Source organism: Geotrypetes seraphini, chromosome 1 (genome assembly GCF_902459505.1).
Source record: "Geotrypetes seraphini chromosome 1, aGeoSer1.1, whole genome shotgun sequence".
In the NCBI taxonomy this organism is placed as follows: Eukaryota; Metazoa; Chordata; class Amphibia; order Gymnophiona; family Dermophiidae; genus Geotrypetes; species Geotrypetes seraphini.
Window position 1 is genome coordinate 83,655,416 of NC_047084.1, and position 15,331 is coordinate 83,670,746.

The 15,331-nt window shown below is 41.5% G+C and overlaps 1 protein-coding gene across 3 annotated transcripts in view; it reads right to left on the reverse strand.

The window, feature by feature from the left end:
* Window positions 1-15,331, reverse strand: part of DCC (DCC netrin 1 receptor) — a 906,493-nt gene that overhangs the window by 464,171 nt on the left and 426,991 nt on the right. The window lies entirely within an intron of this gene.

The window sequence follows — 15,331 nt, forward strand, 5'->3', positions numbered from 1 at the left end:
TTTTTACTAAAGCGCGCTAGCCAATGGAAACGTGTCCATTATATTCTATGGACGCGTTAGCATTTAGCGCATGATAAATCAGCTAGTGTGCCTTAGTACAAGAGGGGGTAAATGAAACCTAGAGACTATTTGATTTAATGAAGCTAAGAATTTCTTAAAAACAGTGTTAGGCGATATTGAGTTACTGGTAATTAGTTACTGTAATTGATTACTTTCATGCAGCAAACCAAAAAATGGTTTAAATTTTCATTATCCCACTAACTATAATTAATTACTTTTGAAGAGTAACTAGCACAATCTGACATAATATGACAGAGGATGTAGTTGGCATGAGTTGGTCAAACCTCCTTGAAATAAATATCAAGAGATAAAGTTCTGATATTCATATTGAGATTTACACAGAAACAGAGAAAAATGAAGACAGATAAAGACCATATCGCTCTATTTAGTCTGCCTGACCATACCATTTACTTTCCTCTCTGCTCCCTTAGAGGTCCAATGTATTTGTCCAAAGATTTTAAAAATTCAGATACTTTTTTGCTCGACCACCTCTAATGGGAGGCTGTACCAAGCATTTCCGTGAAAAAAAAAGTAGTATTTTCTGATGTTACTTCTAAAACTATCCCCTTTCACCTTCATCCTATGCCCCTCATTCCAAAGTTTTCTTTCAATTTAAAGAAACTTACCTCATGTGCATTTATGCCATGTAGATATTTAAACACCTCTATCATACATATTGAGATCTTTAAGTCTATCGCCATATGCCTTATGGCGAAGAACACCAACCATTTTAGTAGCCTTCCTGTTGGACTGCCGCCATTCAGTTTGTAAGATGGATATTTTACCTCTTTGTTCACTACAAGGCTTTTATTATAAGTATTCTTAGATACCTCAGTGGTGTAGCGAGGGTGAGTGGCACCCCTCCTCCGCCCTCTTCTATGTCCCCCCTTCTCCTTCCTGATCCCCCTGCTGGGCGCACACTCCCTTCTCTTCCCCAGTACCTCTTTAATTTTCCTGCTCTCCCTCTGACGGCACTTCCTAGGCATGGGGCCTGGAAGTGATGTCAGAGAGAGCTGACACCAAGGCGGGCAGCAAGTTCATGATGCTGCTCATGCCGGGAAAATTAAAGAGGCACGGGGAAAGTGAAGGGGTGCTCATCAGGGGAGGTTTGGAAGGAGTGGGGGAGCAGAGAGGAGGACGGGTGCCGGCAACCCCTCCTCCCTCTCTATGCCACTGACTGACCTCTCTCACTACCCATTTTCGGGTCTCAATATCCATATCTGTACCGGTTATCAAAAGCTGTTCACTCTTCTTTCTTGTCGTATGACCTTATCATGATTGTATTTGACACTAATCTAATCTTCTATTTGTGCGTTGTTCATACCTATACAGGCTCAAGGCGACTGTAAAGAGAGGCAAGAGGGGAGAGGATGGGGAGGGAGGAGAGGTGGATAGGTAGGAGGAAGAGGAAGGGGAAAGAAAAGAGGGGGGAGTGGAGGTGGGAGGGGAGGGGAAAGGGGAGGAAAAGAGGAGAGGGTAAAGGAGATTAAGGGCTCCTTTTACAACGGTGCGTTAAGGCCTTAACGCGCAGAATAGCGCACGCTAAAACGCCTCACGCGCTAGCCGCCACCGCCTCCTCTTAAGCAGGCGATAGTTTTTCGGGTAGAGCACGCTATAAAGCGCGCTAATCCGGCGCATGCGCTAAAAAACGCTAGCACACCTTTGTAAAAAGAGCATGACACTGACCTTGTCTTGCTCCTAAGTTATTTGTACTTGTACCCTCACCTCTCATGTATGGACTTTTACTTAATTCCTGTTAAGCGCATCAAACTCCACGGTGTATTCCGGTATACAAATACAATTTTATGTTATGTTATGTATCAGTAAAGGAAAAGCAATTAGTCACTCTAAACAGGTAATTTTAATTAGTTATTGTTTTTCAAAATGAAGATTTTAATTACTGTAACTAATTACTTTAAGCTGAGAGGTAACCAGAAACTGTAATTAATTACTTTTGAAGAGTGACTAGCACCACATTGCTTATAAGCAAGTCTATCGTTTATTAGAATGTAGAAAATTATACTTCAAGGGCCTCTTTTATCAAGTTCAATAGAGAGGGCCATTGCAGTAAATGCACCAAAGCCTATAGAGACTGAATGGGCTTTGGTGCTTTTGCCGCGTGGTACTCGTTCCCGTGGCTTGATAAAAGAGGCCCTAAGGGCTTTATCTACTAAAGTAAGAAGTGCCTTTACAAAAGGCAGTTCAAGTAAAAAAAAAAAAAAAGTACAGAACACTTGGAAGTGCACAAAAAGATGCCAAATTTCAGGCATTTTTGTGCTTATTTTGCAAGTGCAGTTTTCTGAAGTCACATCACAAAAGCTCACCTCACAGTAATAAATATTCATGTAAAGTTTGATTTGTGCAAATGTGTATTTAAATTTGGCATTCATGAGCTGCAGGGGTACAAACTTATGCACAGCAGTATATTAATACCAAAAATAGCACTAATAAGAGTGCAAAGAAAAGATAGTTCAACTCTGAAGATGTAGTTATATTCCCTCAGGTCACAGAAAAATAAAAAAAAGCCCCTTTATTTAATGTATTCATTTAATGTAACGTTCATTATAAGATTTTGAAATTGGTTCAGCAGGGTATTTATGGCAAACTCCTCAGTTATTTTAGCAAAATTTTACAGATTTACAAGCCAGAGTGTACATTGAGATCTGAGAAACGTATGCTGTTGGATGTTAAAATAAGGGGTAATGTGAATTATCCCCCCATTTTACAAAACTGTAGTGCAGTTTTTAGCGTCGGCCATGGCGGTAACTGCTCCAATGCTCATTGGAATTCTAAAACCACGCTGTCGGCCAGAACCCACGCTCGCGGCAGCAGAAAGAAGAGGCCAAAAAATATAAAAAGTGAAGTGATGCAAGTTTCCGAAAACTTCTACAAGGTTCAATGCATGGTAAATTGATTGAACATGGATTAAACCATGAATTAGCATTTGTTGCCAACTCATATGTTTTTAAAAGTTCTAGCACACATTACATTTTTTTATTAAACACATCGAGTAAATATCTGAAAAATCCAATTAATATCCCATTAATCAATGGACAAATATCTGAAAATCAAAAGTCCAAAATGACCTAAAAACTAACATTTTCCCATGTGAATTCTTACCCAATTGCATTTCCACATATTCAAAAATGGTCCATATTCTCATTTTACTCCCTCTCTTGATCTCCAGAGACTCTTTCCACTTCATACATGCTTTCTCATACACTATTCCCCTTTTTCAGTCCTTCCTCAGTCTTCCACCTTCTCACCTTTCCTTCCACTCTTTCTCCCTTCTATCCTCTCTCTCAATACCTTCTCCCTCCCTTTCATAATTGCTTCTTTTCTCCCATCCCCTTTAGACACTTTAGATCTTCTGCAGCCACTCCTTCATCCTTCTAGTTGCTATTCCCTTCCTGGTCCTTACTTTTCTCTAGGGACATTGCTCCTTTTTTCACCTTCTATCCAAATATTCTCTCCTCTTTCTCACCCTCCCTCTCTAGAGGCTCCTCCCACCTACTCTCCATTCAATTATACTGTTCCCCTTCAAACCTCTTTCCTCCTGAAGATATTGCCCCATCTTCTTTCCTATTAAAGAAACTTTTCTTTATATGTTCTTTCATCATTCTCACCACTTTTTCCATCCAGATTCTAACCCCCCCCCCCCTCCATAATAACATCCTCCCAGGCTCTTTTCACCTTCCTAACACATAACTCCTTCTGTCAGTTCTTATCCTTCTTCCTTTTAGGCAAAACCATGCCCATACCCAGCCTTGGGTAAGCTTAGGTGTACCTACGCATTTCCCTACACCCGTGACAAATGCCAAGGCGTCCTGCCTCAGGGAGCTTTTTTCTAAAAATGTGTGTCCAGATTGGCTGCCAGACGGCAGTAGGACACCTACTGACGCCTACAATTGGGACGCCCGCTTGTAGAATCAGCCCCTAATTGCTCACCACTGTACTTTCTTCAGTCCTGTAGGGATCCTGATATCAAAAGTATAGTGGAAATTCCAGTGGGGGCAAAGATTCTCCCTCCCTGCCTCCCCTTCCCTTCTGCAAAATTGAAAGCTTCTTCCCTTCCTGCAAGTTTTATAACAAAAAACAGAGCACATTCAAAATACTTAACAATATAAGATTCGTTCATTAACTCCTTGAATTTAGAAGCTGTGACACTGCAGTAATCAAAGGCATTCAGTTTGATTTTATCATAAGTGCCACATTAATTGTCTCTTTCCTCAGCTGATTAGCAGTCCCTAACCTTTGTTACATAAACAGCAGGAAGGCATATCTAACTCATGAAATGAAATACTGAATTTGTAGTAAATAGCAGATCAATCAGGAGTGTTCTGATGTATTGGTTCTCATTTACTTATGGTTTGTTCACCCTGAGGGCCAAAGTAGATACTTGGAAAATTCCAATCAAATCACCCTAAAGGAGTGATGTAACTCAGGATGAAAATACCTACCAGTACAAAGTCATCTTAATAATACCACAACAAATCCCCAAAGTAATTAGGTTATAAATACATTATTGTAGGAAAAAAATTGTCTTATCTATAAACACCCACTGGATTGTTACTAGGTAAATTTGCTTCTCACAACGGGGACACACTAAGGTCAATATTCATCAGCACAGCCACTATTCAACTTTTGTGGGATAATTTAATAAAGCTTTTTCTGTGAGTAGAGCTTGTTTTACCATAAGAAAAGAGTTTTTTTTAAAAAAAAGTGTGCACTTACACACACATATAAGCATCAGAACGGGGGAGGCCACAGGGTCCATGGCATCCCCAAAAACTGGCGGTCAGGAGAGTCGGTTATAGCTCTATTCCCCCACCCACCTCCTTCCGGCTGCTGCAATTTTAAATGTGTGGGCAGCCATTGCTCAGCATCACTGTAGAATGAAGACTTTTGGGGCAGACCTGCTCATTTATGCTGCACATTTATGCCCGAAGATTTAAAATTACAGTGGCTGGGGAAGGTTGGTGGGGGAGTCGTTGTGCTGTGGGATCCTCCTAGGGCTGGGATGGAGCTTTTGGGCCCCTCCCCCAAACAAAAAGCATTCTTCTGCCTAAGCATTACACACAACCTAGGGGGTATTTTTCCTCTTTCTTTCTATATAAATTGTCTTGAGGTGACAGCCCGCTGATAGATAGAACTATGGGACCCTTTCACAAAGCCACGGTAATGAGTACTAGCAAGATAAATGTGACACATCCCACAGGAATTGAATGGGCTGTATCATATTTACCACACCGGGACTCTCTACTGTGGTTTTGTTATGTGTTGAAGTAATACAATGAATAGAATTTTAAAATGGATTCCTTTATTTATAGATTCAAGTTAGGTGAGGAACCCAGACCCTGCAGAAGGAACATTGAAACATAGTCATGTCGGGAGGAGAAGTCCTTACAACACTTTCAAGGGCCTACTTAAGAGCCATCTATTCAAAGAAGTTTTCAATATTTGATTTTTCATTCTTCATATTCCTCTAAAGAAACAAGTAGCAATGTTCCCTTTCTTCTTGTTTGTTCCATATTTGGCTTTCTTTCCTATATAACTTGTAGTTCCAACCCAGCTTCCTTTTCGTTTCATGTTTCATCATTGTCAACTATTAGTACGCCATTTATTTGATGTTGTTTCTTTTAAATTCTTTTAATTGTCTTGTTATTGGTGTTGCTTTTATTTTGTCATGTTTTTGTTTCCCCTATTATATTTTAATTTGTATCTCGCTTAGAAATTGGATAAGCGACTGAATCACATTTTAATAAAAACTTGAAACTTGAAAATGAAATGAGTACTGAATATTTACAGAAAAGTTGATTTATAAACTGTGGACCTTTGAAGAATTTGACTGAAAAATTGAGATTATGAAGTACACATAACTTAAAACAGCCATCTGAGGATCCATAAAAAAATTGGATTAAGGTTTGACTTAAAAGAACAGAACAAAATAAATATCTAATTTGGAAAAAGTAGAATACCGTATTTTTCGCTCCATAAGATGCACCTGACCATAAGAAGCACCCTAGATTTAGAGGAGGAAATCAAGAAAAAAAAAAAACCATTCTGAACCAAATTCTCCCTGCCAGGTTCTGCACCCAACCCCACACTCCTTGCTAGGTTCTACACCCTGTCCCCCCTTCTTGCCAGGCTCTGTACCCTGTTGCCCCCACCCTCTGGTGGTCTAGTGGTAGGCCAGGACAGGGCACAGGGTGGGCAGGGACAGGGCACAGAGCAGGCAGGCCTAGTGGACTAGTGACAGGCAGGCCCCATACCCCCCAGTACCTTAAATCATCCCTCCACATGCCCCCCAGTACCTTAAATCATCCCCATACCCCTATGTGCCCTCCAGTACCTTAAATCATCTCCCACTTACCCCCTAAAGTACCTTTTTTAATCATCTCTCCCCGTACCTTTAATCATATCTCCGGTACATTTTTTAATTCCTCCCTCCTTATACAGCTGTCTCATCTATTTCCCAGCCAGCAGTGCACAGGCCAGAAGCATAGAGATCAGGAACAAGCCCTCCATGCTCCCGCTTGGGCCCGCACTGATCTCTGAATGGCTGCAGTCAGTTCTCACGAGTCCCGCAAGAGATGACTGCAGCCATTCAGAGATCGGTGCGGGTCCAGGTGGGAGTGTGGAGGGCTTGCTCCTCATCGCCACACTTCTGGCTTGTGCACCACTGGCTGGGAAATACACTGGACCACCAGGTACAACGGCAGCAGGCAGGTGGGTTTAAAAGATGTGTGGTGGCAGGGGAAGTTAAAAATATGCAACGGCGGTGGGGTTTAAAAAAAAAAAAAAAAAAAGCGGCGGTAGCATTTAAAAAAAAAAAGACGCGGCAGCAGGGAGGGTTAAAATATACTGTGGCGGCAGAGGTTTTTTAAAAAAAAGATGCAGTGGCAGGGGTGGGTTTAAAGATGCGGTGGCAGCAGCAGGCTTAACAAATTTGTATCTTCGCTTCATAAGACACAATTACATTTCCACCCCCTTTTTGGGGGTGGAAAAAGTATGTCTTATGGAGCGAAAAATACAATAATTAATTTCCAAAATGTTTGGCAAACAAGACTGTCTTCAGAACCTTCCTGAAAGATAAGAAGGGGCCTAAGCTTCTTCATGAGAGTGGCAAGTTATTCCAAACATAGAAACATAGAACATAGAAATAGACGGCAGATAAGGGCCACGGCCCATCAAGTCTGACCACTCCAGTGACCCTCCCTATCTATCTTTGCGGATAGATCCCACATGTTTGTCCCATTTGGCCTTAAAATCTGGCACGCTTCTGGCCTCAATAACCTGAAGTGGAAGACTATTCCAGCGATCAACCACCCTTTCGGTGAAGAAGAACTTCCTAGTGTCACCGTGCAGTTTCCTGCCCCTGATTTTCCACTGATGCCCCCTTGTTGCCGCGGGACCCTTGAAAAATAAGATATCCTCTTCCACCTCGATGCGACCTGTGAGGTACTTGAATGTCTCGATCATATCTCCCCTCTCTCTACGTTCCTCGAGTGAGTAGAGCTGCAACTTCCCTAACCGCTCCTCGTATGGGAGCTCCTTGAGTCCCGAGACCATCCTGGTGGCCATTCTCTGGACCGATTCCAGTCTCAGCACATCCTTGCGGTAATGTGGCTTCCAAAATTGCACACAGTACTCCAGGTGCGGTCTCACCATGGATCTATACAGTGGCATAATGACTTCAGGTTTACGGCTGCCGAAACTCCTGCGTATGCAACCTATGATTTGCCTTGCTTTGGATGAAGCTTGCTCAACTTGATTTGCAGACTTCATGTCTTCCCTGACAATCACCCCTAAGTCTCTTTCTGCTTCAGTTTTTGTCAAGATCTCGCCATTTAGGGTGTAAGTCTTGCATGGATTTTGGCTTCCCAGGTGCATGACTTTACATTTTTTGGCATTGAAACTGAGTTGCCAGGACCTAGACCAGTGCTCCAGTAGAAGTAGGTCATGCATCATATCATCTGCCATTGAATTATTGTCTGTTGTGCTCTTGTTCACTACATTGCTTAGCTTGGCATCATCGGTTAGTTTGTAGGAGAAAAAATGGATAAGTTTTCTGATAGATTTGATTTTGCCTAGGGAAGGAAAGGAAAGTTTTAATCACCGAGAGCTCCTAGCCAGATGAGATCTGCACACATTCCATTGCCCCAGGTACATGAGATAGATTGTGAGCCTGCCAGGACAGACAGGGAAGAATGCTTGAGTACCTGAATAAAATCAAGTAAACCATTCTGAGCTTCCCTGGGAGAATGGTATAGAAAAATGAATGAATAAATAAATGTTTCTGGAAAAGCAAAGTTTTAACCAATTTCCTGAAGTGAAGTAAACTGGTAGCATTCTTTATATCCAATGGTAATGCATTCCACATCATTACACCCTGCACAGCTAATAAAGCATGCCGAATGCCAACCAGATTTATCTGTTTAATAGATGAAACCTCAAGACTGATCTTATCTTCAGATCATAAAGCACAATGAGGATGATATTTCTGCAAAAGAGAGCTAAGTAGAGTTGGACATTTGTCCTTCAACAGCTTAAAGATTGCACAAACCATTTTAAACTCTATGCGATAAGCAATAGGCAGCCAATGAAGATCATGCAAGATAGGTGTAATGTGGTCAAACTTGGATGCTTCCACAATCACGGAAGCTGCCGCATTTTGAGCCAATTGAGACTGATCCAAGAGTGGAACTGGAACTTCTCCAGTTAAAGTGCTGATTTTCAGCATTTAACGGAATAAGTTAACCAGATAAATAGGACCACATACAACAATCCTATCTTGATTCAATTTATTTTATCTGAAGTGCTGAATATCGCACTTAACTGGAAAAGTGTTATCTCAGATATTCAATGCTGGTTCCTGGACATGACCCGTCAATGAATATCCAGAGATACTGTTGATGGTGGCCAAATAAATGTTGACTGTTGAAGGCTGAATAGTAACCCTTAAATGCATAATTTTTAATTTTACCCATGCTTTACTCACACTATGCTCCTGATCCAATCACACATATATCACAGAAGAGTTGGAACATTTTTGTTACCATGCATACTTTTATGTCTGTACTACCCAGACACACAATTTTATAAATTACCCATAATACAGTCAAAGTTATCTTTTTCAGAGGTGACATTTGGGCCATTCTGAGGGAGCAGCTAAAAGTCATACAGGAAATGGAAAAATTCAGTCATTCTGGAGAATCTATTCATTCAAGTCTAAACAGATAAATGGCATGGATAACGTTCCCATCTTAAAGTTACTGTGTTCACATTTTAACACATAACTAAAAATATATATAACTTTAAACTGACAACTTATTCATTTTAAATTATGTATTCTCCAAAAGGCAGAATAGTACCATCACTAATTTTTTTTTTTTAATATTCTTTATTCATTTTGAAAACTTACAGCAAGCGTACAGGAATATATCGTTAGTAACAACAATAACACTTGTAATTCTCAGTGGTACCTTGGTTTACGAGTGCACCGGTTTGCGAGTGTTTTGCAAGACAAGCAAAACATTTGCAAAATCGGTGCCTCAGAAACCGAGCATGGCTTGATTTACGAGCACCCCCCCCCCGGAATCTGGCACCCCCCCTGCGATCCGGCACCCCCCCGCCTCGAACCGGCACCCCCGCCACGATCCGACCCCCCCGACAAGATTGGGCACCCCCCCGCCACGATCCGACCCCCCCCGACACGATTGGGCACCCCCCGCCACGATCCGCTCACCCCTCCCCCGGCACAATTGGGCACTCCCCGCCGCTTATTACCCTCATCTGGGCACTCTTGAAAATCGGCCTCCTCGTCTGCTGGGCCTTAAGCATCTGAGCATGCTCAAGGCCTGCGAGTTCACGTTCTGAACATGAACGTGGCCTCGCAGGCCTTGAGCATGCTCAGATGCTCAAGGCCCAGCAGGCGAGGAGGCCGATTTTCAAGAGTGCCCAGATAAGGGTAAGAAGCAGCGGGGGGGGTGCCCAATTGTGTCGAGGGGGATTTCGGATCGTGTCGGGGGGGTGCCCAATCGTGTAGGAGGGGTGGGGTCAGATCGTGGCGGGGGGGTGCTGGTTCGAGGCAGGGGGGTGCCGGATCGCAGGGGGGGTGCCTGATCGCAGGGGGGGGGCCTTCGAGGGGAGCAATGCTGGTTCTTGGGGGGGGGGGAACACATCAAAGCGAGTTTCCATTATTTCCTATGGGGAAACTCGCTTTGATAAACGAGCATTTTGGATTACGAACATGCTCCTGGAACGGATTATGCTCGTAATCCAAGGTACCACTGTAATTCTACAAACATAAAAATTATATCCCGTCCCACCCACCTTCTTTCAAATATTATAATCAATTATATAATAAATATAATATAAACACGTAATATAGTGAAATTTCCAGAAAAACTCCCTCCCACCTCCAATGTAGTATCATCACTAATAATAGTGAACAGATAATTGAAAAATTAATAATAAGCAAGAAAATGCATAAAATGATACTGAGCTTGAGTGAACGATATCATACCCCCAAATACATGTTTGATAGATCTTGTTCTCATGCTCAGTTACAATTTTGCATGCTTTCAGTGATCGTTATAAAAAATGTAAAAAAATTACTGTAGCATAGTCAAATGTTTCTAAAGTATAAATATAGAATCATGAGCGGTTGAAGTCTCTAATAATTTCTGAAACCAGGCTAATTAGGGGCTGTAAGTCATGTTAATTGACCCTTAATGTGACTTAAATAGCCCTAGCACCGCTGTTCTAAAAATAGCACACCAATATCTAAGTCACCATGCGTTAGGGAGTAATGAGATGCAAAATATGCAAATGCATGTTTTGCATCTCATTACTATGGCCATCACCTAACGCGACTTGGGGGTGATTCACCGCAAGTCATGTTAGGAATTTTTAAAAACGGTAAAATAACCCCAGATTTTTCCTAGGGTTACTATCCTGAAACATTAGGTCTTGCAAAACCAAGGCCTGATACTCCGGACTGTGGTGGTGAGTTTCCTCTCCAGACCCAAACCCTCCTCATGCACAAGCCACCCCACCCCCCCCAGCCCCTAGTGGCTACCTGACAACTCATTGGAGGTCCGGGGTGGTTGGTAGGGTGCCGGCAGGGGTATCTGGTTAGGTCCAGGTGGGGTCTGGCGGAGTCCACGGAGAGCATAAGGCGGGAACCAGTGAGGATCCGGTAGGATCCAGGGGCATCAGCAAGGAGTGATGCCTTAATTGCTCCTGGCCATTCTGGTGCCAACCTTAAAATGGCACCTCTAGCAGCAGTCTCTCATGACTACTGCTAGGGGTGTTGTTTCAAGTTTATTTAGGCTTCATATATCAGTTTAATTACCAATGTTGTTTACATTGTACAAAATTTAAAATATAAGAACATAAGAATTGCCATACTGGAACCGCCTGAAGATCCATCAAGCCCAGTATCCTGTTTTCAGCAGTGGCCAAACCAGGTCCCAAGTACTAGGCAGAAACCCAAAGAGCAGCAACATTCCAAAGCTGAGATTGTGATGTCATAATGCTTCATTCCGCCAATGCCTAAGAGCCAGCCTCATCAGTGATGTCACAATGGCTTGATTATTCTATTTTTGACTCACATAAGAACATAAGAATTGCCATACTGGGACAGATCAAAGGTCCATCAAGCCCAGTATCCTGTTTCCAACAGTAGCCAATCCAGGATCCCCACTGCATTACAGAATAGCCTCTAAAATTTTAGCATTAAACCATAAGATTCTGCCTTTAGATTGGCTATCACGTACCTCGCTGTTATTTATCTCATTCTTCTACGATGTTCATCTTGACACTAACGACACATGCTACAAAAGAGAAATGGCTGGGATACATAATATAAAAAATAAAAAGAAGGGGGAATGGCAAGAACAAAAGTGAGAAGGGAAATGTCTGATATGTGGCCTTTAATAATAATAATAATAACAGTTTATATACCGCAGGACCGTGAAGTTCTATGCGGTTTACAATGCTTAGAAATGTTACATATTGAGTGAATAAACAAAGTTACAGATTGAATGAACAAACAAAGTACAGATTTAGCGACAGGTGATTCTTGCGCTCGGTTGTTAAGGACTAAGATTGAATGGGTTGGTCTCCTAAGTATTTCAGGAATAGATGTGTTTTCAGACGTTTCCTGAATTCTCCATAGGTAGTAGGCACAAGCAATTGTTCAAGGTCTTTACCCCATAATGCTGCTTGATGTGCGAGAAGATGTTGATGATGACTTTTAAATTTACAAACTCTAACCGGTGGAGAAACGAAGTTCAGGTGTGAGCTTCGCTTGTGTCTGTTGGTTGAGAAAGAGAAAAGGTCTGTTATGTATTTAGGGGCTAAACCATAAAGTACCTTGAAGCAAAAACAACCAAACTTGAATTTCACACGTGCCTCCATTGGTAGCCAGTGTAAAAGTCGATAGGAAGGTGTCACATGATCAAACTTCTTCAATCCACAAAGTAGTCTAACCGCTGTATTTTGAACCAGTTGCAATCGCCGCATGTATTTCTGGGGGAGTGCCAAGTAGGCGATGTTACAATAATCGAGTTGACTCAGAATAAGGGATTGTACTAGAATTCAAAATGATGAGGCATCGAAGTAAGCTCTGATGGACCTTCCCCTTTGTCCGAGTCTCATATCCATTTGATCCTAGGTTTAAATCTCATAGGCATCTTTAAAGAGAAAGGTTTTGAGGCTGGATTTGAAGTTATTAGAGTTAGTTTCCTGTCTCAGGGCTAAAGGGAGGGTGTTCCATAATGTGGGTACAACTACTGAATAGATATACAGTATAAGGAAAAATTCATTATTTATTTATTTCATTCAGATTTACTATACCACCCTTAACTACCATGGCAGAATAAGGCAGTGTACAATCTATAGTGTAAATAAAGAAAGGAACTACAAATATGCTTGAGTACCTGATTGTTAAACCGCTTAGATAACCTTGATAGGCGGTATATATAAATCTAATAAACTTGAAACTTGAATATAGATAGGGGGAATTCATCAATGTGTTCTACTGTTAAGATGAGTTATATGGGAAAATCTGTTCATTGAAGAGTCAAAAAGCAGCCACAAGTCATTCTATTTGAAGACAGGGTCCCATTTTACCCAATGAGAACTTGTTCTATAATAGCACAACTTGTGATAAAATAAACCATCTTAACAATAGCACGCATTGATGAATTCCCCCCTAAGTCTACACGCATAGTGACAATATAGACACGCAACAGGGACAAGGGGGAAGGAAACAGAAATTTCAGAATTGGCAGCAGTCAGATCCCACGGGAGCAACTGACCAACCTGGAAAAGCTTACCCAAATAGTCATATTTTCACTGTGTAAAAAAAAAAAAAAAAATTCAGGGAGGATATTATGAAAATATGACCCCTAGAGGTAGTCATGCGAGACTGACGCAGAGACGTCATTTTGAGGTCAGCACCAGAGTGGCTGGGAATGATTAGACATCATTCCTAGCTGATGCACCTGGACCCCACTAGCGCCCCCCCCTCCCCCGGACCCCAACATATGTCTCCCCTGAATCCACAGCTCCTCCATGGACCACCAATGAATTGTAAGGTAGCCATTGACTTTAAATGGAATAACTTTACCACTTGTTTCATCCATTAGGATACTTGGTGCATACTTGGACATAAATTTATCAATGACTGCACAGGTAGACACCCAGGTCAGAAAGTGTTATTTCATGTTATGGAAGCTTCGCACCATCAGGCCTTACTTTGACGACTGGTCATTTAGACTACTGGTCCAATCACTTGCCTTGGGAGTATTGGATTACTGTAACATTGTATATTTGGTGGGGGGGGGCTTCAAAAAATTACTATTGCCTGCGTTTGATGCAAAATGCTATAAGGTGGTGAATGGAATGGCTCCAAGGTATTTAGTAGATCATTTTAAAGCTTCTAGTTTTTAATGCTCTTCACGTATTTCAACAATGTTCGATTTTCCATCAGCTATTTCCATATTTCATAACAGACTGCTGCTCTCATATCAAGCAGCTAATAGGGATTCTGTTCTCCGTCAATTATTTCTTACCTCGTATATGAACTCAAAAAAGAAGTTAAAAATTTATTTGTACGATACATTTTTCTAACTGACCATCTTATACTTTTTGTAATTCGCTGCCTAATGTTCAGCTTTTTCGTAATTGTTAACCACAAGGATCCTTCTGGTTTTGCGGTATAGAAATGTTATGTTATGTCATTAGGGGGGTTGGATGGGCTGGGGGCATCATACATGGGGGAGTTGAGTCTGAGGGGAACTCAGTGCCGCAGCCCGGAAGCATCATGATGATGCTTTGTGCAGCCTGATGCTCCTGGGCCACAGGAATAATGCTGTTTACAAGGAGGCTTGCAAGAAGTGTTATTCCTATAAGATGAGATTCAACATCCTGCAGTACCAGGATACCACAGGATGTTGAATCCCAGTGAGCATCAAGGTGTGATAAAGCATGAACTTTTACTGCACCTTGATGAATCCCTCCCTCTTAGTCATAAAAAATGATGTACTATTTCTATAACATACAGAACCTTTTGACAGATCTACAAAGATTAAACAATAAGAGGATGGAAAAGGATGGGTTGACTTCCCTATAAGGAGAGGCTAAAGTGGCTAGGGCTCTTCAGCTTGGAGAGGAGACGGCTCAGGGGTGATATGACAGAGGTCTATAAAATAATGAGTGGAGTGGGAAGGGTAGATGTGACTCGCTTGTTCACTCTTTCCAAATATACTAGCACTAGGGGATATGAAGCTACTAAGTAGTAGATTTAAAACAAACCTGAGAAAATATTTCTTCACACAATGTGTAATTAAACTCTGGAATTTGTTGCCGGAGAATGTGGTGAAATCAGTTAGCATAGCGGGATTTAAAAAAGGTTTGGATAATTTCTTAAAACAGAAGTCCGTAGGCCATTATTGAGATAGTCGGAAATCAACTGCTTATTCCTTTGATAAGCAGCATAGAATCTATTTTACTACTTGGGATCTAGCTAGGTACTTGGGACCTGGGTTAGTCACTGGGCTTGATGGACCTTTGGTCTGTCTCAGTTTAGCAATTCTTATGTTCTTATGATTTGTAGCCAAATGAAGCATACAGAGTTTAAAGCAAACTCAGAAAACATAAAAACTCAAATGATATTACAGTATACATTTCAAACAAATAATTAAAAACACTAAGCAATTTCACAAAATCTGAAATAGAAAAGAGCATGACATATATTATT